This window comes from Prionailurus viverrinus, chromosome C1, assembly GCF_022837055.1.
Source record: "Prionailurus viverrinus isolate Anna chromosome C1, UM_Priviv_1.0, whole genome shotgun sequence".
Lineage (NCBI taxonomy): Eukaryota > Metazoa > Chordata > Mammalia > Carnivora > Felidae > Prionailurus > Prionailurus viverrinus.
This window is the reverse complement of record NC_062568.1, coordinates 89,641,555-89,667,151: the sequence shown is the minus strand read 5'-3', so window position 1 is coordinate 89,667,151 and position 25,597 is coordinate 89,641,555. Positions and strand designations below refer to the sequence as shown.

General features: G+C 40.7%; 1 long non-coding RNA gene across 1 annotated transcript in view; it reads left to right on the top strand.

The window, feature by feature from the left end:
• Window positions 1-25,597, top strand: part of LOC125172356 (uncharacterized) — a 38,898-nt gene that overhangs the window by 10,484 nt on the left and 2,817 nt on the right. Inside the window, exon 2 of the long non-coding RNA XR_007154703.1 lies at window positions 4,483-4,662. This is a non-coding gene — a long non-coding RNA (uncharacterized LOC125172356). The remainder of the gene's footprint in view (window positions 1-4,482; window positions 4,663-25,597) is intronic.

Below are 25,597 nucleotides of genomic sequence, written 5' to 3'. Positions count from 1 at the left end.
TGTTTCTATGTGATAGGATGGTCAGTTATGTCCTTGTCTTGTAGGTAGTAGCCTTATATAGATGGTGTCTTACAGGGCTCAGAAGCACAATTTTCCCTGGTCACCAGAACCTTGCACTCCACAGGTGTTCCCTGTGTGGGCTGTGTGTACTGTGACTGGGCTATGACTGTTGTAGATGTGCTGGTGGGTGGGGGTGGCTTTCCTCCTTTCCCCTGAGCAGAAGTCATTTTGGAGGAGCACTGGTCCTGGCCAAGGCTGCCTGTTGGGTGTGGCAGGGTGGTAGCCACTTTGGAGAGGTGGTGCCTGCTGGAGCATGTGGGTTGGGTGGGGCAGGTCTGCAGGGCAACATTGGTAAGTTGAGTGGTGCGGCAAAGTAGATGGAGAGTGTCAGAATTGATTGGCACCTGCCACTGTTGGGCCAGCTAAGGTAAAGGAGGGGAAGAGAAATGGTGCCCACCAGCACTTCTCTTCCTGGACAAAGTTCTTACAGATCCCTGCCTCTCTATACATACCAGAAAAGTAATCAATAAATCACACATAGCCCAGGTGCTTTACAAACTGCTGCATCTGTTCTGGATCTCAGAGCAAATGAGATTGTGTGTGGGACCTTCATGTCTTGGTTTTTTCTTGCCCTCCAGTTTTTCCAAAGTTAAGCCCCACTGATTTTCAAAGCCAGATGTTGTGGAGGCTCATCTTCCTAGTCCAGATCCCTGTGGCAGGGGTTGCCCAGTGTGGGGCTTGAACCCCTTGCTCCTCAGAGAGGACCTCTGTGCCTGTGATACTGCTTTTGCTGTGGGTCACACCAGGGTTTGGTGCCTGACAAGACTGCATCTCTCTCTCTCTCTCCTGCCCTTCTGGATGTGGCTTACTCTTTATATTTTTAGATGTGGAAGAGCTGTTATTCTAGTCTTCAGGTCATTTTCAGAAAGTTGCTGTATATTTAGTTGCATCCTTAGTGTGTCCATGGAAGGTGGTAAGCTCAGTACTTCCTACTCTGCCATTTTCCCCTTGCCTCTGTAACCCACTAAATTGTTACACTGATATTTTCAGAGAGACAATATTACAACCTTTTTACATATGGGGATATTGAGGCAAAGAGATGTGAAGTGACTTGACCATGATTGTAGAGCCGTTAGTTAAATGATGTATTTCAATTCAGGTAGTGTGGTGCCAGACTCCATGTTCTTTTTTTTTTTTTTAATTTTTAAGTTTTTATTTATTTATTTTCAGAGAGAGAGAGACAGAATGCACAGAGGAGGGGCAGAGAGTGAGGGAGAGAGAGAGAGAATTCAAAGCAGGGTCCTCCTTGTGCTGAGCACAGAGCCTGCTTGGGATTCTCTCTCTCTCTCCCTCTGTGCGTCTCCACTGCCCATGCACTCTTGCTCTCTTTCTCTCTCTCTCTCTCTCTCAAAAAAAAAAAAAAAGGCCCTTTAGATTACTTTGATGCATACTCAAGTTTAAGAAAAGCTGGCGTGGTTATTAGGGATATAGGAACTTGACTAGCTTGGGTTCATATCCCAACTGTACCACTTACCAGCTGTGTGATTTGGGGTTCTTTTAAAAGCCTTTTTATGTTCCAATCTCCTCTTCTGTAAAATGAGGATAATCCTAGTCCTTATCTGTAGTTTTCTCTGGTGATAAATGAGTCCATCCGTATGGAATTTAGAACAGTGCTCGGTGCATAGTTAACACTCAACAAAAGTGAACTATGACTGTTATAGATAACATGTAAATGTTGAATCTGAATCTCATTTTATTTATTTATTTTTTCAACGTTTATTTATTTTTGGGTCAGAGAGAGACAGAGCATGAACGGGGGAGGGCAGAGAGAGAGGGAGACACAGAATCGGAAACAGGCTCCAGGCGCTGAGCCATCCGCCCAGAGCCTGACACGGGGCTCGAACTCATGGACCGCGAGATCGTGACCTGGCTGAAGTCGGACGCTTAACCGACTGCACCACCCAGGCATCCCTCTGAATCTCATTTTAAATGATTGGGTTTAGAAAAAGAGATAGTAGCCAAGTGTATTAGAATTATTTGTAGAGTGAAGACCTGGGGACTCTCTTGAATAAGGTTGAATACTCCAATCCCTAATTTGGCTGCTTAAAACCCTTTTCCCCCCTTACTTCCTGGTTTATGATTGTGATGTGGAAAATGTAGAAGGTGCCAAGTTCTTTGGAGTTTATGCAAATAATACATAGTGCACATTGTTTTGTGGCTCTTCATTTTCTATGAAGGCTCCACTGTCATCAATTTTATATCCTGTTCCCACGAGAACTTCACCTTTTTCTTCCCTGCATCCCTTTCTTGATTGATTGTCTAGTTTCTCATTTAGACAACTTACCCTCTTTCTCCACTGGCCCATTCAGAACCACCTTCTATTAAAAAAAAAAAAAGAAAGTTTTCCATTGAGGCATCTGTATACTCATTTCCCTTGTTTTTCACGTGCCTTCTATCTGAGGCGATTCCAATTGTTTTACAGTGTGCAGCTGCTACTAGATACTAATGACATTTTCACTGGGTGAGTTGCATTTCCCAGCCTTGTTTCTGTATATTTGATTGTCTTCAGTATTTTATGTGAGTTGTAAACACACTGGGTAGAAACAACTCAATAAATGACAAACAGTAAAATGAATAATAAAAAGTTATAGTCTCATAAAAGGAGAATGAGTGGGGCCCCTCTCCCAAATAGAAGTAAGCCAGGGATATCAGTATGTTCAGAAAACTACCAGCTAGTTGCTACTTTGCTTTAAAAATATTCTTTTAGTTACAAACTTGTTTTCCCCTGCAGTGCACAGTTAATTTTCCCTTCTGCTTAGCTTCTTAATCACTCCAGAAAACACAGCCATTTATTTATCATCCACATCCCAAATCTTGGTGTCATTTCTTATTACTTATTTCTCTTCTCTCCAACATTGAAAAATCTACCAAAGTTTTTCTGCTATTGCCTTTTTAACATTATCCATCTCTAACTTATCTCAAAGACCAGCCTTTACACAATTGTGGGGAACTGTAGAGTCAGGGTAAATAATAATTCATTTAGTTAGATTATCTCTAGTCTTACTTTGTAATTCCATACATGACTATAGCCATATCCAGAAATTCTATGAAGACTTGTAGACCTACATCCCCCAATAAATTGAAATGGAAAACACAAAGTGTAAAGTATATCACACTTTTAAAAGAACTGTATATGAGCCAGGAGATGTATATGAGCCACAAGACTCTGTGGGCCTCTTCTTTGACTTTTCCTATTTATCGTTCAGATGCTCTTCGTTATCTTCTGCTTTGCTCACTTTAACATAATACCTTTTAGTTTTTCATGATAAGTTTACCATTGTCACTATTTGGGGAGTATGTGGTTTTACCATCTACCATTTCTTTAAGAAAAAGCTTTTACTTTTAGAAATGCTCTTTACTGAAAATTATTTTCTCCAACATAATGTCCTTTATCTATTCTCATTTATTCTTCTGAATATGACTTTGAGCCAAAGGAACTGTTTTCCGTATTGTGAAGAATAACCCTATATAAATCATATATAAACAAGTTATGCTGAATCAAAACATTTAATTCCATTTATTTCTTCATTTTAGTAACTTTAGTGATCCAAACTCAGATTGGTCTTCCTCATTGAGTCACTCAATACAAACAGTTAAGAAAATCTAATTTCTTACCATTCTTTGAGCTGTGGTAGATCATGTTTCTAAAGATGGCTACAACAATATCTCCCATCCCATATGTTCTTTTGCAGTGTGCTCCCTCATCAAGAATAGAGTTTATTGTCATTCCTTTGAATCTAGACTGGTCAATGACCTATTTTGATCAATAGGATGGATCAGAAACGATGCTGTCTAAAATCCAAGGCTGGGCCTTAAGAAATCTGTACCTTCTGCCTTAATGTCTTGGAATGTTCTTTCTTAGAACCAGCTGCCATAGTGGGAGGGAGTCCTAGAAGCCATGTGAACAGATCTCATCAAGGAAAATCAAAGACCTTGGCCAACAACTCCAGCTGAACTTCCAGCTGGGATGTGAATCAGGCCATTTTGGTTGTTTCAGCCAACTCAGGACCCTAGCCAACACTCTATAAACTAGAACTGCCTGATCAACCCATAGAAACATGGAATATAATAAATTGCTTCTGTTTTAAGCCACTACATTTTGAGGTGGTTTGTAATGCAACAGTACCTTACTGGACAACTGGGACTCCACTGATCTTTTTGAGGCCTTGTGCCAAGTTTTCTAGCTTACGTCACCACCCTCAGACTTCTGCAAGGAAATGTAACTTATTTTCTGGGTCTTCACCATCTCCTTTTAGTTTTGTGGACAAAATAGCCCATGCTTCAGTGAAATGGCCAAATGATAATACTAATGAACACTTTTTGAATGCTTATGATGTGCCAGGCACTGTTTTAGCTATAATATCTTTATTAATATATCTAATCTTTGGAACAATTTTTTGAGCTCTTATCTCCATTTTACAGATAAGAAAACCAAGGCACAGAGAGGTGAAGTAACTTATCCTGTACAAAGTCCAACAGCAAGTGGAGTCACCATCAGAACTCAAGTATCAGGTTCCAGAGCCACGTGCTTAGCCACTGCGATGTACTGCCTCCCATAAAAAAATGTCTCATGTTCATCAGGTTAATCCTAAAGTGCCTGAAGTAAGTGGAGTTTCTTTGACTTATGTTACCTGATCCTCTTAACGTTGGTTAAGAAAGTCCTTTACTCTCCCTCTCTCTCTGCTCTCCCCCACTCATGCTCTCTCTCTCTCTCAAAAAAAAAAAATAATAATAAAAAATAAAAAATAAAATAAAAATAAACAAACAAACATACATTAAAAAAAAAAGTCCTTTAAGGTTTTGATTGCTTCATTCATGTATACTAGATTCTAGGCTGTGTCCTGTGCTGCCACTTATATTTAGAAAAGCTTAACGTTAGAAAAGTGTAAACCCTTGACTGTTTTTATGTTCACAGTTCAGGGCAGGATTGAGTGCCTGCATGGTTTCCCCAAGTTCCTCATCCCCACTGGGCCTCCTCCACAGAGGGCAGCAGAGTGACAAGCAGGCAGCAACCTGGAGGAGAGAGCAGAGAAGCAGTGCTGCTCTGGGCCAGAGCTCTTTACTCATTCTCCAGACCACAAGAGCCAGGCTGGAGTGCTGCACAGAGCCTCTCGGCACCTGTCAGACTGAAGGAAGGAATGACCGCCGCTTCTAATAACAGGGGCCAGAGACAGCCAAAGCCATGCTAGTTAGACTTAACAGTGGAGGGAGGCCTCTGTGCTTGTTAGGCAGTTGCGGCCCTAAGACAGGCTCCCAGGGCCACTTTCCAACTGGACTGCTGCCTTCCAGTCTCTCCTAGGCAGCCGTTTCAATGCAAAGGTGTGTGATTTTGCTTCAAGTAGTCTTGAAGCCCTTTTGCCTCCTATTCTTCCTGGTAACTGCCTCAGGAACTCTGAGGGAAGTAAAAAAAGCTAATTCCAGTATTCAATAGGTCTGCATTGTCATGCTGTATTCAGAGCAGGGGCTTTGGAGACAGACAGTTTTGGGGTCAGAGCCCCATTTTTGCTGCTGAATCACTATGTGATTTTGGGAAAATTGCTTTCTTCTTTCAGCCTCAATGACCTTAACTGTAGAACAGGTTAGTGATATTTACCTTGTGTGGCTGTTGTGAGGAATGTCTTATGGGCAGAGCTCTTGGCCCCATACAAACCAAGCAACCATCAGGGTACCTATGAGTACATAGACAGTATATATTGTACATGTGTATAACCATGGGATACCATTTAGCCTTAGAGTGTAAGCTGGTGTTTCAGACTCTACTATATAATGGTTGCTCAGGAAAAAGGCAACTGCCACAATCTATTTTAGAAAAGTACGATCTTTTAGGCCCTTCCCTTTTACTTTCATCCCCTAGATGCTTTGGAATTGTGTAGTATAAAACTGACTTCTCTAATTTTAAAAGGTATCTAAGTCTTGATAGCATGTTAAAACAATTTTTTTTAACATTTATTTATTTTTGAAAGAGGCAGAGCACGTGTACGGGAGGGGTAGAGAGAGGGAGATACAGAATCCGAAGCAGGTTCCAGGCTGTGAGCTGTCAGCACAGAGCCTGACGTGGGGCTCAAACCACAAACCACGAGATCATGATCTGAGCAGAAGTTGCATGCTTAACCGACTGAGCCCCCCAGGTGCCCCTTGATTGCATGTTCTTAATCTGAGGTTTACTGGTCTCCAGGAGTCCATGACCTCCTTGAAATGGTATGCAATATTTTGTGTGTCTACATGTATGTGCATTTTGGGGGGGGGGATGATTTATAATTACCAACAGGCTCTCAAAATGGTCCATGTTTGGACAAAAGACTGAAAACTCTAATATAGAAAGAGCCTTTTAAATCTTCTACTGAAAGTAACTTGGAGGCCTTCCCTGACTTAAGACAAAGCAGGCATAACTTTGGAAAACACTGGAAATGGATCCTGTCTTTCAGCCAAGGCCCAGTCTCTTTTCCCCAGTGTGTCTTTAACAGAGTAGGAGGCTGGCTGTTCCCACTGGCACAGGTAATGCCATAAAGACAGGACTCTGTGGATGAAGAGGTGTTGCCTTCTCTAATTACACCTCACAAAGACCAGAGCCTAACTTCAGCTGTACCTTCTGTCTCTGGGAAGTAATTTATGGAGCAAACCTATAATTAGGATTTGCTGCTTGAAATATAATTCTCAGGATGACGAATATCTAAATTATGTCCCCAGACACATACCTGAGGCAGAGCCCTAAGGGCTGATGGCCATAAGGGGTGGATGTGGTATTCATTCAGTGGAGATTAATAAATGAGAATGATATCACTCAGAATCTCTGAAGGGGCAGGTGTCCAAGAGGCCCTTTTGGCTTCTGCAGTGGGGCCTAATAGCCTGTGCACTGGGCTCCATAATTTATGCCTCTGGCACAGAATTTGCACAAAGCAGGAATAGCCACATCAGCATTTTGGGATTTAAGGCCAGCTTCTCTCTTCCACAGATCCTTTCTCCCAAATTGTAAGGATGATTTGGCTAATTAATTCTACTTTATTTCTAAAGAAAATGATTGTTGGTATACCAAATAAATGAAAATACAGTTTTGGGGGAGGGGTTTTAAAATAATTTAAAAGTTCAATGGATGATGACTAAGTTTGCAGTTGTTATTCTTATATCTCTTTAATGGACACATAATCTGTGAATTATGGAGTATACAATATAAGGAATATGGACTGTATTAGGGAAATATTTTGACCCATATACATTGAGATAAATGATGGGTGCACCTGTTCCTAGCCTGTCTCAGGAATATACGAAACTCTGGCACAGGATGAACGTCTGTTGGTGTCATTGTGACAATAAGAAAACAAAGCTGGCACTGGGGTCAGGAAGTCTTTGGTGGGCGGGGAGCCACCGTCTGCAGCCAGAGCCCAGCCGGCTGTGTGTTCTGATGTCCATCAACCAGGAAAGGGAATCTAAGGTTTCCAAATGATTTTACCCCTTCACAAAGCTGCTGTAAAATAAAATACAAATCCTTCCTGAATGTTCCTAGCTTTCCTTCCTTTAGGAAGTTTTCGGTCAATGGGAAACAAAGTCTTATTCAAAGGATTAAAGCCATAGTCATTCTATTGTTTACAGCTTCAATAATGTGGCTTTCCTTCCACAGACAAAATTTCCAATTCACAGATCATCTAAAAAACAGGAAATTTGGGGGAAACACGTGCTTATGATAACAAACAAGGGATCTAGCATGAGGTATAGAAGTTTATGCAAGGTTTTTTAAGGTTTTAAGGTTTTGTTTTTTGTTTTTTTTTACTACAGTGTTTCTGGATGCATTCTAGGAAGATTTTTCCTTAAAGGAGAAAGCCATATGGTCTATAACATAAAACTACTCCATTCCCGCTTCCACCCCCAGAGAGAGGAGGGGCAGGGAAGAGGGGAGGCAGATTCTGGCTGTATTTCCTTTCTTTCTTTCTCTTTCTTTCTTTCTTTCTTTCTTTCTTTCTTTCTTAAAGTTTATTTATTTTGAGAGGGAAAGAGTGCTCGAGGGGGAGGGGCAGAGAGAGGGGGAGGGCCAGAGAGAGGAATTCAGAGAGAGAGAGAGAAAGAGAGAGGGAGAGAGAGAGAGGCAGAGAGGGAAAGAATCCCAAGCAGGCTCCACACTGTCAGCGAGGGTTGGGGGGATTCCAACTTACTAACCGCGAGATCATGACCTGAGCCGAAGTCAAGAGTCAGACACTTAACTGACTGAACCACCCAGGTGCCCTGGCAGTATTTGCAAGTTTGTGCTCCAGGCAGTGCTGCAGAGCCAAAGACTTCTCCCTGGTCTGCCTGCTGGTTGTTAGTCCTCCATTTCTCTTCTTTTTCCAGCCAAGCCCCAGGCCTTTACCTGGGGAATGGAGGGAGAAGGGCCAACAACTTTTGTTAGCGGGGCTGGAGTGAATATGTAAGAGAGGGAGGGGCAGGCAGCTTTGAGCTCTGGCTGTGGGCACTAGCCACAGGGAGCCATAGGAGGTTAAAGAGGTTGTGGAAACAGTCACTACTTTTTTTTTTTTTTTTTAATTTATTTCCTTTTTTTTTTTTTTAAGTTTATTTATTTTGAGAGTGAAAGAGAGAGAGCAGGACAGGGGCAGAAGGAGAGAGAGAATCTTAAATCTTAATCTCTCAGTGCAGAGCCCAATGCAGGGCTGGAACCCATGAACTTTGAGATGGGCTGCTTAACCGACTGAGCCATCCAGGCGCTCCAACAGTCACTACTTTTGCAAGCAGAGGGAAAGCAGAGCTGGTGGGACCAGGAGGAAGCAGCAGCACTAAACCGTGAGAACAGACTCACTCTGGAAATCTAGTCCAGCTGCTTCTAAATAAACTACCAAGAGAATTCTTTTTTTTAATTCAGATTCTTTATTTTGGTGACAATGTTTTAGTCTCTGTATCTGTATCCTAGAAGGAGGACCATAGTTCCTCCTGAATAATAATTTTTAGTGTCTGGAATTCCCCAACATCATGATTTTTCCCTAGTTCCCCATCTTCCACCATTCTCTTTAGCTTTTATCCACCCTTCAGGGAAGATGGCACTTTTCCCTGATTGAGGGATGACAGAACCTATTTTCTTTTATGCTTTTGCTACTCAAGGTGTGCTCTGATTCCCAGCAGCATCTAGCTTAGTAGAAATTCAGACTGCCTGTCCCTTTCCTATGACCACCGAGTCAGAGTCTGCATTTAAGGGGATTCCTGGTGATTTGCATACACATTAAAATTAGGGAAGGGCTGGTCTATACCCTACTACAGACCTGACTCATAATTTACAACCACCAATGCCTACAGGATCCTATATTCACTGACCCTGACCACTAGTCCAGTCTGATCTCACACCACTCTATGCTCATTTGCTAATCCCAGCCTCCAAGCTTTTGCATTCCCTGTTCCCTCTGCCTGGAGTGCTCTTATCCCCTCAGTACAGCTAACTCCTTTATTTCATTACTTCATATAGAGACCACTCTGTATGAAGAACCACCCACAACCCAGCCACTGTCTATCCCATTGCTCTGTTTCATACTTTTTAATGGCACTTGTTATCTGGAATCATTTTATTAATTCCTTTTTGGGTATGTTTTGTGGAGAGTTTTATTTTCAGTGCCCAAGGCACTGGCACATTGAGGTGCTTAGAAAATATTTATTGGATCAGGAATGAGATTTTGGGGATCATGAACAGTGAAGAGCTGTGCCCAGAGAATTATATGGTAAGATCAGGAATCCTCTGAACCAACTCAACAGCTATCAGTCAATTGGCCTAAGATCAATACTTTTGAGTCCCAGAAAGAAAGTTCACAAAGCCTAGTCTTCACACCAGTTCCCACAGGGAAATTCCTACAGGGAACTTGGTAGAAAGGCAAATTCTTGGGCCCCACCCCAGACATACTCACAAACTGATTCATAAACTTAAGGATTACCTTAAATTGTTAAGTCCAGCAACCTGTGTCTTAACAAGGCCTTTAGATGTTTCTGATGCATTGCCCTAGACAATATCAACATCTTACCTGTGTGGAGAACCCATAGTGTTCAGAGCCCTTTCACATACATCACTATGCTTCTAGACTTAAAAAAAAAAAAAGCCCTGGGAAGTAGGCAAGGCAGGTGTCATTCCCATTTCACAGATGAGGAAACTGAGCCCTAAGAAATGATTCCATTTGCTTATGGTCATATAGTTTTATCAGAGTCACCTGGGATACCTAGGCCTATTTCAGACCTATGGGAATGAGAATCAGTGAAGGTAGGGCTCTGAAATCTGGATTTAAAAAAGAAATAAGCTTTGTAGGAGATTATGAAGCTCCTAAAAGTTTGAGAACTAATTATGCTAGAGAATAGACAAATGAGAATTAGAACTCATAGCCCCTTGTTGCTGATATACTTCTCTTACAGGGTCTTGAGAAGAATAAGCACAAATGATACTGAACTTTACTGAAAAGAGTTAAACCAAAGTCCCAATAATTCCATAACTTTTATTAGACTCTGACTCTATTTATTGCTCTTATGGATTATGAGATAAAGCCCATGCTGTCAGCTCAGAGCTTGCTTGGGATTCTCTCCCTCTCTCTCCCTCTCTCTCTCTCTCTCTCTGTCTCTCTCTCCTCCGCCCCCCCCCCCCCCATGAAATAAATAAATAAACAAGCATTTTTTTAAAAAGATACTTTACCTGTTTGGTGTACTCCTGTAGTCCTTTACCAACTGTTGTACTTAATTTCCTTTGCTTACATCTTCTAGTTAAGAAGAAAATTTTAGAAAAATAAAGTCTTTAAAGCTAAAAGCTACAGTTGTTAAAGCAATCATTACAACCTCAGACATCATTTATTTACCTGGCTAGCCTGGAAAAGATTAACTTTTAAAAGGACTTCTCCAAACTGTCATATAACTCCCAAGTCTCTCCTGCTCAACCAACTCCCACAAACTCGAGACTCATAAATTCAACTGTATGTGGAACAGTTCTCTTCTGAATGTCCTGCAGATATCTTAAGTATATCCAAAACCAAATTCATTACTAAGCCACCCATTCTTCCTCCTGGATACACTCTATAAGCTAATAACTATACCATTCACTGCATCATACTGGCTAGAAATCTAGGCATTGTCTCTGGATTCCTTCCTTCCTCACTCTGCATAGCCAATCACTCCTTTCATTTTACTCCTTAGATTTCTCTCTAGTCCCTGTCTTCCTCTTCATCTCTACCACAGCTCTACCTCCGACCTTCATCATCTCTTGCTTAGGCCCCTTTGATTAAGCTTCTACCTGACTTCATTTCCCACCGTTCCTTTCTTCAGTGCTGCTGAACTGCTTTCCCTACTCTGAGGTTTTGTGCTTAGGTGCCTTTGCAAGTGCTACTGCTGCTCCACTGATTTTTCTTTCCCCATTTCTTGTGTATGGCAAGCATGTTTTTCATGGTACTTCTCAATGTTCTCTTCTATATGAAGTCTTCCCTGTGAACTCTTGTAGAGTGGACCATTCCCTACTTTGTGCTCCCAATCGAACATCTAGTCTGCCTTCATTATAGTACCTCACTCACTAGGTTGCATGACTGCTTATACTTTTTTCTCCCTCAACAGAGCATTAGCTCCTTGAAGGAAGGGAACATGTCTTATTAATGTTTGAATCCCCATCTCCTAGCACAGAACAGGGTCCATCAGATATACTCAAAAATGCGTTCAGTGAAGACCTGGCTAGATTTCTAAATTCTAGAGATGGTTGAGGATAAGAGGAACTGAAATGTATTGACAACTATTATGTGTGAAGAGCTTAACACCCATTATGTATCTAATTTTTACCAATACTAGTTTGAAGTAAATATTATCTTAATAATATACGTGTTGAAACTTACACTCAAAGTAATTAAATCACTTGCTTGAAGTCTCAGTTCATAAGTGATAGTGCTTGGAGTTGAATTCAGGCTTTTCTAGTTCCAAACTCCATGCCCCTCCAGCCATCTCATGTCACCTCTAGTCGTGCCTTAACATAAGCCATAGGTTTTAAAATGACTTCATGCTCTGTTTGAAAAATGTTAAAACATATTATCTCAAAGAATAGTGGTGGGGCACCTGGGTGGCTCGGTTGGTTAAGTGTCCAACTCTTGATTTCAGCTCAAGTCATGATCTCATGGTTTGTGAGATTGAGCCCTGCGGTAGGCTCCATGCTTTGAGCATGGAGCCTGCTTGGGGTTCTTGCTCCCCTTCTTTGCCCCTCCCCAGAGATGCATTCTCTCTCTCTCTCTCTCTCTCTCTCTCTCTCTCTCTGTGTCTGTCTCTCTCGAAATAAATAAGTAAAAGTTAAAAAAAAAAAAAAAGAGAGTAGTGGTGGGGCACCTGGGTGGCTCAGCTGATTGAGTGTCCAACTTCAGCTCAGGTCATGATCTCATGGTTTGTGGGTTCAAGCCCCACATTGGGCTCACTGCTGTTCATGTGGAGCTCGCTTCGGATCCTCTGTCCCCTCCCCTCTCTGCCCCTCCCCTGCTCTCTCTCTCTCTCTCAAAAAAAAAAAAAAAAAAAAAAGAGTGGTGGTGATATTATGTGTAATAGGTAGTCTCCAAAGATGATCCCTAATGAGCCTTGCCCCCTGATATTCATGCCCTTTTATAGTTCTCCTCCCATGTATCTAGGCTTATTCTGTGTAGGCAGTAGAATCAAACAGAAGTTGGGGCATAAGAATCCTTGCAATGTGCACTGAAATGCTTGTTTCAGGGAAAGGCAGCTGCCATGTAACAGATCTGACTCCCTGGAACCACCATGTTGTAAGAAGTCCATCTTGTCCACATAGAAAGAGACCTTTGACCAGCCCCCAACTTTGCCAGCCCACCTCAGGTACCAGACATGTGAATAAAGAGGCCCTCTTAGAGGTTCAGCCCCAGCCACCATCTGATTACACCTGCATGAGAGCCAAATATTATTCTCTCTCACAGAATCATGACAAATAATAATACATTGTTCTCTGAAGCCACTCAGTCTTGTGGCGGTTTGTTAGGCAGCAATAGGAAACTAAAACATCATGGCTTTTTTTTTTTTTTTAAGAAAATGAACCTAATATTTATAAGCACAGCTTATTAAGCTTCTTTTTGTTTCCTTTTATATAAGTACAGTCTGCAATATAAGTAGATTTCTAGCTCAGTCCTTAACAAGGTTTATGACCTTGAGCAAGTCTCTTTATAAAACTGTCACTGAGCTTCTCTTGCCTCAGTTCTAAAATGAAGGGCTTTACTAGTTAATCACTAAAGTCCATTCTAGTTCCACAGTTGTATCGTTCTCTTCAAACTATCAGAGAAAAACTGAATCCTTGTCTGACAAGTTTTAACTTGCAGTGAAATTTTACAGGCACAAGAGTTTTCAGCAAAGCAACCAATGCCAGAGAAGTGCTGACTCAGCACAATACTGTCTGTTAGCAGGAGAAAAACCCACTCAGGAGCAACTGTAAATCTGATCCTTTCAGCTCCTTCTCCCTGAAGCAAAATTCAAAGAGATGATTATCTGTAACAAAACACTTGAAAGAGGATTCTCAACTTCTTCTTAAAAATCTGTCACTGAAGTCTGTGGGTGACTTCAGATCTTTTGGCGGACTATTCAGCACTGCATGGTTGAATCAGTCTCCGGAAGATCCCTACACACAAATGCTAAGTTTAGGGCAAGTGGACTGAGTGATTCCTAGAGGAAATAAACTCTCGCCTGAGAACAACAGCTGAAGTAAAATCCCATAAGCCAGGAAAACAGTCACACAATCACAGTAACAGGTGGTCAGTTTCAAAACAAATTTCAAGGTCTGACTTGTGTGGCACCTGCTCTAGAACCACAGACAGCAGTGTAACTCTGTCTGGGTTTGAGTTAGGTCATCCCTGCCACACTAAAGGAAGATTAACCACCTTTATTAGCTGAGCTAAGGCATGGTAGGTTAGGTGACCGTCTCTGTAGTAACCCTTGGGTTCCCTGTCAGAAAGGACGAGGGAATGAGAGAATTTGGGAATCAGAAGGGAACGTGGCGATTGGCTAGTTTGATGCCCTTGATAGCTGAGCGAAGTGAAGCCCAGACAGGTACAGATTTGCTCAAGGTCACATGACCTATGGAAGCAGACCCCTCCACCCCCAATTTTATTAGCAAAAATTTCAAATACACAGCAAAGAATATTCGCAGGGAACACCATTACCTAGATTCTACTGTTACCATTTCATTAAACTTGTTTATCACATATCTATCTGTCTAACCATCCTTTGATCCTTCTACCTTATTTTTTGGATGCATTTCAAAGTGAACTGCAGACATCTATACTCTTTCCCTTAAAGCAGCATTATGTTTTATCATTATTTGTCTAATTGTTTGATACTTCAGTTTTCTTTATGTTATGAAACCAGCCAAAATTAGAAAAAAAAAAATCACTGGACACGACGTAAGTTAGCATTAGCTAGCTTGAAACACAACCCAACATCCTAACTCCAGGGCCCTTCAGGATTCTTCCCAAGAGCAAATTCTAGAGGAGGCAGAAATACTGATCAGTATACAACACTGCATATGCTGCTGCTCCTACCTAGAATCCTGCTTTTGCCTGTTCCCCCAGGAATGACCTCACATGTCTGCAAGTAACGGAGGCTACTGTTATAAATGTAGTCCTGTTTTAGGAGGAAACAGTTATTTAAAAAAATCTGAAATGCCACCTCATTCCCAATGCCTTTCCTGAACCCTGAGTTTTGAGCTTTCTCATTTGAACCCTCACACACCTCCCTTGCCACTTTTCCTGCTTCATTCAACCCTTTTACAATTTAGTATGTCTTTGTTTATCTATCACTGGTACTGGTACTGCTACTGCTATTACTATGGTTAATTCCTCTATGTGAGGGACCATACCTTAAGACATATTTCTGTATCTCCTGAAGCTCCTTACATAGAGTCAATGTTGAACATTAACTGACTTCAAACTTCAAATCAGGGGTGCCTAAGTGGCTTAGTCAGTTAATTACCTGACTCTTGATTTTGGCTCAGGTCATGATCTCAAGGTTTATGAGATCAAGCCCTGGTGGGGCTCTGCACTAATGGCACAGAGCCTGCTTGGGATTCTCTCTCTCCCTCTCTCTCTCTTCCCCTTCTGTGCTCATTCGCTCTCTCTCAAAATAAGTAAAAAAACTTTAAAAAATTAAAAAAAATTCAAACCAATGTTTGGGCAGTTTTGTGAAAATTAGATCTTAAGGACCTGAGGGATTTGTTTAAGTGCAGATTTTTGGACCTCCTACTCTCAGAAATGCTGACTCAGTAGGTTTGAGGTGGGGTCCAGGAAGCTGCATGCAGCTTTAGCAAGTACCCCTGGTGATTTCAATGCAGGTAGCACAGAGATTATTCTTGGAGAAATCTGTTCACAGGTACGAATTACCACTGGCTTTATCCATTTTTAAACCAACAGGCCCAATCTACCCATTCCTTTGCTGGATCCGGGGATAAAGGTGTGGCTGTCACCGTGGGATGTGACAGTCACGGCATCATCCCTCACCACATCATGTGCTGTCAGTCACCACTTCTGCTGTTGCCACCAGCCCCCGAGTTTCCCTTTGTCACTTCCCCCTTGCCACCACCAACTGCCACTACCTCTCTTGCCCCTCACCCTCCAAGGCTGAGTCAGATCCACTGCGGAGCACTTGAGGAAACACATTTTGGAAGACAGGATGAGGGTGTTCACATTCTACATTCACAGCCTCATGTCAGGGAGAAAAGAACACCTATTTCTGACCATGGCTTCTTCAGAAGTTCTGCAAACCTGGTTAGAAAGTTGGGCCCGTGGTTTGGAGTTCCTGCTGCCTTTGATTTTACAATGAGTGGAAACCGAAATTGAGTAACAGACCTCTTGCCCAAGCATTAAGGGCCACCACAAAGCATAGAGCAATCAATGGGACAGGAGCTCATAAGATGCAGTCACTCCCTCCTCCAAGCCCAGTGTGTCTGTGCAGGGAATGCCAATTGCACTTATCTCCAGTGTCTGGTATTAACAGTACTTTTTATATATGCTGAAATTTACTTTTTAGGTGCCCAAAGGATAGTAGTAAGAAAAACTATGGACCAGAGAGTTGTTTCATGAAGCATAAACTGAAATATGTTTTGAGTTGAATATACTTGAAATAATTTTCTTTAAGACATTCACAGCATTGTCTTTTTTAGTTCAACGTATTTCTTTATTGTGGTAGTTCCCAAACTTCAACAGGCATCAGGTTCATCTGAAGGGCTGGATCTCACTCACAGACTTTCTGATTCTCTAGGTTTGGGAGGGGCCAAGAATTTGCATTTCTAACAACTTGCTAGATGATGCCAATTCTGCTGATCTGGAGATCATGCTTTGGGAAGCACTGCTCTAAGAGAAAGTAAAATGGTGCTACTTAGGCTGTTCGCTGATCTGCCTGCCTTGTCTTCTTATATCACAATGGCTCATAGCAGTGATTCTTAGCCCTAGCGGCCCATTAGAATTATCTGTGAAGCCTTTTAAACATAAAGTCTGGGTAGCATGCTCAGACCCTACCTTAGACCCAAATAAATCTGTAGCTCTGGGATTGGGCCTGACAATTTTTGGAAAAGATCCCCGGATAATTCAAATGGGCATCCATGATTGAGAACCACAGGCATATAGCAAATTCTGACCTTGTTCTGTGTTAACATATGATTCTTATTTGACAAATATTTATTGACCACTCAATACATGTGGTAAAAAATGACAAAGTATCTAAGAAATGGTCCCTGACCTCAAGCAGAGATAGATCACATACCCAAACATTTAAACAAAAAGCTGGTGTGTGGTGAGTGCCAATTAGAAGAATAAACCATTACTGAAAACCGAAGGCTAGATGATCCAAGGTAAATCAATGCTGTACTAGAGCCTCACATTGTTTGCGATAAGTTATGTATGCCTTTGCCACACAGGAAACATATTCCTTTGGTGGGGGAAATTGCTCATTTATTGGTTCATTGAGGATGCTCCAACTGATTCACCATGGTAGGTGTGATTGAACCATGGAATTGATAGAACATTAAATCAATAGCTAGTCAGCTGGCAACTATTCCTCTGCTAAGTATGCTATTAAGGTTCCATTTCACAAACCCTGTGCTCAACAGAAGTGAAGATTTTCAGTGGAGAAATAAAACAAGAATTATGTTTAGAAACCACTTCAATCTGGAATTTTAAGTAAACATTTCTTAAATGTATAGAAAAAATACTTGAATTTATTTGTGAATTAAAAGCTAAGGATCTTAAAAACTGTGCACTTATTTACATCCACTGGAATACAAAATAATTTAATGATTCAGTGATAGCTGGCCCATGAAGGGAGAGTTTATAGAAATGAGAAAATATCCTCTTCGGATATTACTTATGTATTAATGGCATTATTTAATTCATTGTGCTCTTTAATTCAGTTACTTTTTTTGAAATCTTCTTTTCATGTGGGGGACTTTTCCCAAGAATAAGAGATCCCAAGGACAACAAAAAGATAATTGTTTTCAAGAAAAGGAATTAAATACTTTTTAAACTGTTACATTTATTTCCATTAAAAAACCCTGGAGGCAGCATTTTAGGCATTGTGGGAGATAACATGAATATGACAAAATAACTGGCTCTCAAGGAAACTTATAACCTAGTAGAAGGGAAAGATAAGTACCTATTTGAAGCAAAATATGATACATGCCTTCAGAGAAGAATAAATTTTAATGAGGCTTCAAAGAGCTGGAAGAAAAGGAGGTCAGGGTTCAAAGAGCCTAAGATAAGGCGTAGAACTGGGCTGCTGGTGCAATGCATTACTGCACGGCCAATTTTCAAAGGCCAGCTGTTCCCAGTCAAACGAAGACAGAAGACGAGGGTGGATGCAATCAATGGGAAAATCAGGCCACCCTCCCTTATTTTCCTGGCAATGTAGTTTCAAGATCAATAGTTTTACAATCTCATCTCAGGAAGCAGATGAAAATGAATCTGATGCATTTTCTCTAGTTCACTTCTTACTAACAAAATCCAATTTAAAGGATTTTATATGTTGGCTATATGGCCACTAATATTTAATAAAAATGTCTAACCTCATTAGTATAATCAAAGACATGAAAATTAGAATAGCAATACAATGGCTGTTTTTGGCTGATCAAATTGACAATGATTTTATTTATTTTTTATTATTTTTTAATGTTTGTTTATTTATTTTGAAAGGGAGAGAGAGTGCTTGTGTGCAGGAGGGGCAGAGAGAGAGGGAGAGAGAATCCCAAAGGGCTCTGCATTGATAGCAGGGAGCCTGATGTGGGGATCAAACTCACAAACCACGAGATCATGACCTGAGTTGAAATCAAGAGTCAGATGCTTAACCAATTGAGCCACCAGGTGCCCCTCAAATTGACATAGATTTTAGATGACTACCAAATGTTGGGGCCTCCTCCTCCTGCCTGTAGAGTGCTCTTGGTTCTGCCTTGTTTGCCACAGCTGGAGGACAACCCATATTCTACAGTTATCAATTCTAGGAATATATTCTAAGGAAATAGTATATATATGTGCAAATACTCATGTATGAAAATATTCTTCAGTGCTTTGTTGATTATTGGGAAAAATCAGTAAAGCAATAGGCCCAACAATAGGTTAATAAATATAAAATGTATTAGGCTAGGAAAGGAACAGTAGTGGTGCACTCACCTGGAAACCTAGAAACCGTGGTCTATAAAAAAAATCTCCCTGACTGTTTTAGGTAAGTCAGTCCCTTCTACCCAAGATCAATCCCCTTCTCTTCATTATCCCCTATTCAGATATTCTGTATTCCTCCAAATAAGACCAGGTGCTCTATGTGCCCTGAATTGGTCCTCTACATTTTTTTTCTGCCTCCTTGCCATTGCTCATGCCTTTCTCTGTGTCTGAATGCCTTTTTTAATCTCTGAGGTCTCACATCTTCAAGACCCAGTTTTGTAAGCCCCCTACGTGATGCGATAATGATATTCCCCTACATCAGCTAGACAGAAGGGTTTATTCTCGTACCATCAGAGCAATTTGGTTATCTTCTATGGCCCTTTTCACCCTCTGTACTATATTAGAATGATCTGAATATATATACTTTATTTTCTCTATTAGATTTTGAACTAACTGAAGATAAGGGCCAATCTTGCTCAGATTTATATCCCCTCATAGTTATGAAGCATGTTGGGTATGGTTGTTGAATGAGGGAATGAGTGAGTAAATGCTACAAAAATGCACTTGAAGCCAAATTCTAATGTTCTCCATAGACATAGGATGAACTTGACTAGTGCTGAAGATGCTCTTTGGTGCCTCCATTTTGTATGGTACGGGGCCTGAAACCTTCCATCTGAGCCATGGTGATGAGAACAGTGAAGACCAGGACTGAGGAGGAGTGCTCTGAGGGGGGAGGCCCGGATGATGAACCAAAACTACAATTGTCCCCCATCCTTACCTCCTCCCCTACCCAATTATGGGAAGAGCAATAGGTTAGAATTTTAACAAGGAGGGAAAACTGATGAAGACTTTTGCAAAGGAAAGTAAGCACTTCTGATCAGTTATCAGTTCTTTGACCATCCCAATAACATATGTGTTTTAATCAGTAGGTCTTAAAAACAGAACATTTGTCAACAAAATGAAGAGAAGAGATTAGCAGATAATTGAGGGGCAAAATACAAATGAAATGTTTTCAATGGGGAAGAACGGACTTTGAAAGAGTTTTAATGATGCACATTGATTTATACATTCCCAGATTCAATAGGCAGCATAAATGCCCTTCATGTTGATGGTGCAAATGCCTTGATGCTATCAGTAAGGAAGTTAATAAGCTGAGCAGCTGAACTATTCAAAATAGTGAAGCTTAAGTCTTGCTAAGGCATTTTCTATCCCCACCTGGTATAACCTACATGTCCTATTATACTTAGCAATACACCTGCTGGCTTTTGTGGGCCTTCAGGAAATGCCTTTACTTCCTGAAGAATGCAACAAACTACAACACAAACACCACCATGGCCAGCTGACACTAGACTGTAAACTGTAGTTACCTCTCTAAAAGGGTTAGGTGCTTGGGTGACTAGTATTTGTAGATTGTGCAATGGCCAAGTTCACAAAGGAAATTCTTACATAAAAAAAAAATATATATATATATATATATATGCTAATCCACATAGTATGGATTCTATATATGTCTTATGAATCCATGTATATGTGTATGTATGCATTTATAATTTTGGTGAGGGGAGTTACTTGTTTTCTCATAAAACTCCCTAGCGTGACAAAATTAAACCTCACTGGAATGGATTATTTTTATCAGTAAACAAAAACAAAAACTGCTTTTCACCAGACAAAGCTTCGGTCCCTCTGTCAAGCAACAGTGATTTACCGAGCTAACATGTGAGCAAATGGGAAATACTAGATTTCCAGACTTGGGTAATGAATAACCTCTGAGGGCTTGAACTTTTCTTCGTTCCCACAGACTGCATCCACAGAGCGGTGCTCTTGCCCTGAAAGGAAGGATTTACTCCGGTTTGGAAGGAAGTGGAATAAATAGAACTGGAAGTGGCAAGGTCACCTTTAATATCATATGAACTGCCTCTTAACAAGCTTCACAATTGCTTTGTTTCTTCCTCCCTGGGTTCTATAAACAGGCAAAGTCAAAGCAAACTCCTAGAGCACACAGTGCGTGGAGGAAGCTCCCAGAGTGGTGAGGAAGGGGAGGCTGCAGGCTCCATGGGGCCCATCCCGCACGCCAGGGTTACAATTGTGTTATGGTGTGGTGGCCAGAAGGGAAAACTGCTTGTTTTTAAAGGAAGGAGTTATATTGTCCTAAATTCCTGTGTATAAAATATAGGACAAACAAGTTAGAGTGGGCATATTGGAGTATGTGGAATATATGGCATATTTGCCTTTCACTGGTCTTTTCCCTATTAACTTTAATTATCACATGGTGAGTGCATAAATACAAAAATGTTATTTTAAAAACGCTCTTCTCTAGGACCCTGTTCAGTTGGTATTCCAAACACCATGCAAGCTCTTTACTGGCATTCTGCTTCATAGAGTTTTCTTCTTTTCCAAGGTCCTTCAGCCACATGCAGTTGGGCTTCCCTCTATCTCTCTGTAGTTTTTCATTTCTTTTTAATGTCTCCTTACCGAGGAGAGGAAAGAATATCTAGTATGGAAAAGGCACTAACCATGTTGGGATGCCAGAGGGTTGGGCAACAGATAGGACTGGAATTTTGGTGTCCTGACTCTTAGTAATTCTTAGGTAGTCCAATGTATAAGTCATCTTGGAAGACAATGTGAATGAGTAGTACTGTCATTACCAAAGCAAAACAATAATTCAGATTGGGCTTTGAGTCTAAGGTAACTTGGCATGGCTTAAATACAGATTGTCAACGAAAGCATGAACCAAACAAAACTGAGTTGGTACTTTGTAAATTGTTGCTTACTCCCTGTATGGACTCCCCACATTTGGCGAAGGTGTGTAGGAAAATCTCCCTTATATTTCGAAAGTGCAGTAAAGCTATGGAGTGGTGTAACTTCAAAAAAGCGTGATTAAAAGAATATAAGAAAGACACAATAAGAGTCTCTAAGGGGTAGAAAGAGGGCAGTCTCTGTCTAATCTGAATTTTGGCCATTTCTTTACACTTTCAAGATAATATGAGTTCTTGGCATTACAGATAACGGGTCAGAGCTGAGCTGTTGTGGAAACTGCTAGATGGAGCTAGAGCTGTTATGTGGCCAAATATTTTGATCTGTGGATAACATGCAATATTGAGAGATTCTGATCTCTGTTAAGTGTCCTAAATTGTCTACAGAGCAGAGTAAACATTGAGGCATCAGCCTAGACATTCTAACAAATGTGCTCTACTAAAATGCTATGCTCGAATGGACTTGACCAGGCTAATCAACCTCTAAAGTGCCTCCTGCATTATAATAGCTATAAGACAATCCCCGCTCCCAGCGCCACCCCCCCAACCCCCCCACCCCCCACCGCGTGCTTGTAAGAGGGGTGGGATGGGGAAAGGGCGAGCTCTTCCTTTGTCCTCTGACCATCTAGAACAGCATGGCTAATTGCTTTGTCTATCATTAAGAATCTTCAGTATATAGTGAGGTTGGATGTGTGCACATGCATACATGCATGCTCACACTTACCTCATATCTTCACGTTTTTCACCTTTTCTAAAATATAACAGCAATGAATCCAGACTGAAACTTGCCACACCTTTCAATCCAACAACTCTTTTCCCTGAGGACAGTAGGGCATCATCCAAATGTAGCAGCTGGGGAGTTGTGCTGTTATTTCTTTTCAGATGACAAAATAGCAACACGCTTTAATGATGATGAAACCCAGTTCTATTTTTTCTTTTCCCTTGTAGTTCTTTTCGTAGCAGGAATCTGACACCGTTTACTCTTTGGCCAGTAAGTCCCCCAAGTCTGAACTATGTGATTGCATGAGCCCTGCACTTTATTCATTAAGACTGCCCCCTTTGAAACGGAATTGATGAGTTTTCAGTGACCATTCGTAGCATTTGAGATCCATAGGCATCAGGGCTTGATGCATGGCCCTCATCTCCGTGAGCTTCTGTGCAATGATTCTCATCTGTCTTGGTTAGAAAGTGAATTAATCTTGACCTTGGCCTCTGAGGTGTGGTTCTCTGTCCTCTCACACATCTTCAACTCACTTTTTTATCAGAGGCACTTCTTGTTTCAGGCCCAGGCTCCCCCAATTTCAATTTTAGCCTTTTGTCTTTAAACTACATTGCTTTGATTTTAACCAAAATCTCTATTTCTGGTATTGGATATTATATTTCTAGAAAGTTCTCATTCTTTATAACTTAATTATGTGGATCATTAAAGCTTTGAAGGATACTAAAGGGCAGAAAGAGATTGACAAAATACAAGTTATTATTAGGAATTACAAATCACTTAGCATTTCAACATCACTCGTCGGATGTGGGCATTTTGTTGAAAGAGACCTTGTTTTGAACAATGACAGTGCAGAAGACCTTTGGAAGAAACAGACTTCCAACCAGATTTCTATTGTTACAGCATGCATAGGAAATTATCAATTATATTTTGTTTCAATAAGATAATAGATTTAGAAATACTACCAGCAGAAAACTTGATGTATTAGTGCTGTACCACCCCAGTCCAACGACTCAACTGTACTTATTTCCATCCATACTTTCTGTGGATGTAAATGATATTTGTATTTCACAATGGAAGTAAAATTGCTAGATATTCTTGTTTATGCCTTCAGTGGGCTGAAGAGTTGAAACATGGTGAAGCTCTGTTGGTTAGGAAGGTAATGAAAACTTAAGGTAGTTTTTGGATTCTTCTTTTTTTAATTTAATAGATTTTATTTACTTTTTTATTATTTTTTATTTTTATTGAAGTATAGTTGATACAGGATTATTCTTATTAGCAAGCATTAGTTAAAAGTTAAATATAGGAAGACATCACACAAGTATTAAAAGTATTTAAACCATACCATCTGCATAAGGTTAATAATGAAACAATGTATGGCTACACTTATATTTTTACCAAATTTCATGGAGTTTTCATATTCAATTTTTGTGCCTCAGGCAGTGGCACATTGAAAGTAATGCTTGTCTGAAATGAGGAGCAGAACAATAATATTTCAGGTACACAGACAGTAGACATGGTTGGAAAATCACAGTTAAATTGTTAGTTATTCATGTCAAGTTTAAAGCTCTCAGGTTCTGCTGATAGGCCATGCAGAGAAAATGAAAGGGACAGAATGGTCTCTAATAAGAACATTTACTACCATTGTGTCCCCAGCCCATTCCCACTCAGTGTGCTCTAACTTAATTGGCTCCTTTCATCCAGGCCACTTCAGGGAGGGTGCTAAGTAGTAAGTGCACCCACCAGTATCTGGCCTTCACTCTGGCCATCAGTTCCATTTCATACCTCTACAGATGGAAATGCGACACATTTATTTATTTATTTATTTATTTATTTATTTAAAATGTTTATTGTTTTGAGGGAGAGACAGAACGTGAGTGGGGGAGGAGCAGAGAGACAGGGAGACACGGAATCCGAAGCAGGCTCCAGGCTCTAAACTGTTAGCACAGAGCCGGATGTGGGGCTCAAACTTGTGAACCGCGAGATCACGATCTGAGCAGAAGTCGAACAGTTAACCGACTAAGCCGCCCAGGTGCCCGTATTTATTTATTTTTTAAAATATTTTTTAATGTTTATTATTGAGAGACAGAGAGAGCATGAGCAGGGGAGAGACAGGGAGAGAGGGAGACACAAAATCTGAAGTAGTCCAGGCTCTGAGCTGTCAGCACTGAGCTGATGCAGGGCTGGACCTCATGAACCTCGAGATCATGACCTGAGCCGAATTCGAATGGTTAACCGATGGAGCCACCCAGGAGCCCCTAGATATGCTCTATTTTGAAAACAATGGGATCATGGAGATTGTTAATATTGAGTTGGAAGTCAATGGTTGTGTTCTCCAAGGAGAATGACCAAATTCTGTGACAACACATCCATAGAGAGGAATGAATGGAGATAGATATAATGGCACATAGAAAAATACTCTCACCACATACCATTGGTTTTGTACTATTCAGGTAAACAGGAGGGGAAGTAACAAGACACATTTTGGTGGTGGGAAAAGCATACAAATAGGGAGAAATAGAGAAAGGAAAGAATTTTGGAGGGACTGGTATGAAAGAAGGGAAGAGGGAATGCAACCAAACCCCATGGAGTAAGTGGAATTGCTATTAGAAAAGATTTTCTTTTGAATAAAAAAAACCTCAGGTACCTTCTAAGTATAAAAGTAATAAGAAAAGACAAACAAAAGAAAACATGGAAAGGTATAGTTATCCGAAAGCGGAAGGAAGAAGTAGAAAAAGGCAAACTGTACCAAGACTATACCAGGTAACTTTTAATGTAGTAGAAGTTTTCTTAATTTTACTTTTTATGACTTATCCCTTAGAGAAAGGTCCCTGATTTATTGAGTCAGTGACAAAGGAGCTAATTAATAGATAGCTGCCTCACAGGAGACTTGAATCAAATGACATTTTCCCTTTTAGAACATAACTGATCTAATCAACTTATGTAAAAATTGCGCCAAAGTGCAAAATTTCCCCTAAGTCTCAAATTCTGTTAAACTACTTCGAGGAACTGAGAGTTATATTTTTATGTAATCTGTACATCAGAGTAATTTGTGAAGCCCTGGGAGGGAAATGTGAGTTGTGATGGTATGTCAGCTTGAAACACATGAAGAGGAACCTGAGGTCACACTCAAAACCTATCGGGAATTAAAGGAAGTGATTCCACTTGAAAGACCCTAATGCATGTCAAGACTGGAGAAAATAGGTCCCTCCCCAGAGTGCAGAGAAAGGGAGAATTAAGACAGAGAGGTGAGCAAGAGGGAAAACAGTTAAATGTATTGTCCCTGAGTGAGTGAATGACTATCCTGTTTTGCTATAAGTTCTGAATTTGGATGTCATTGATCTCCCATTCAAACTTCCTTTAAATTCATTACACCACTGAAGCCACGGCTTGATTCCTTCATCAAGTTCACAGTGTAGGTTAATATGTGTTTTTATTGGACTGGGATTTCTGCTGCTACC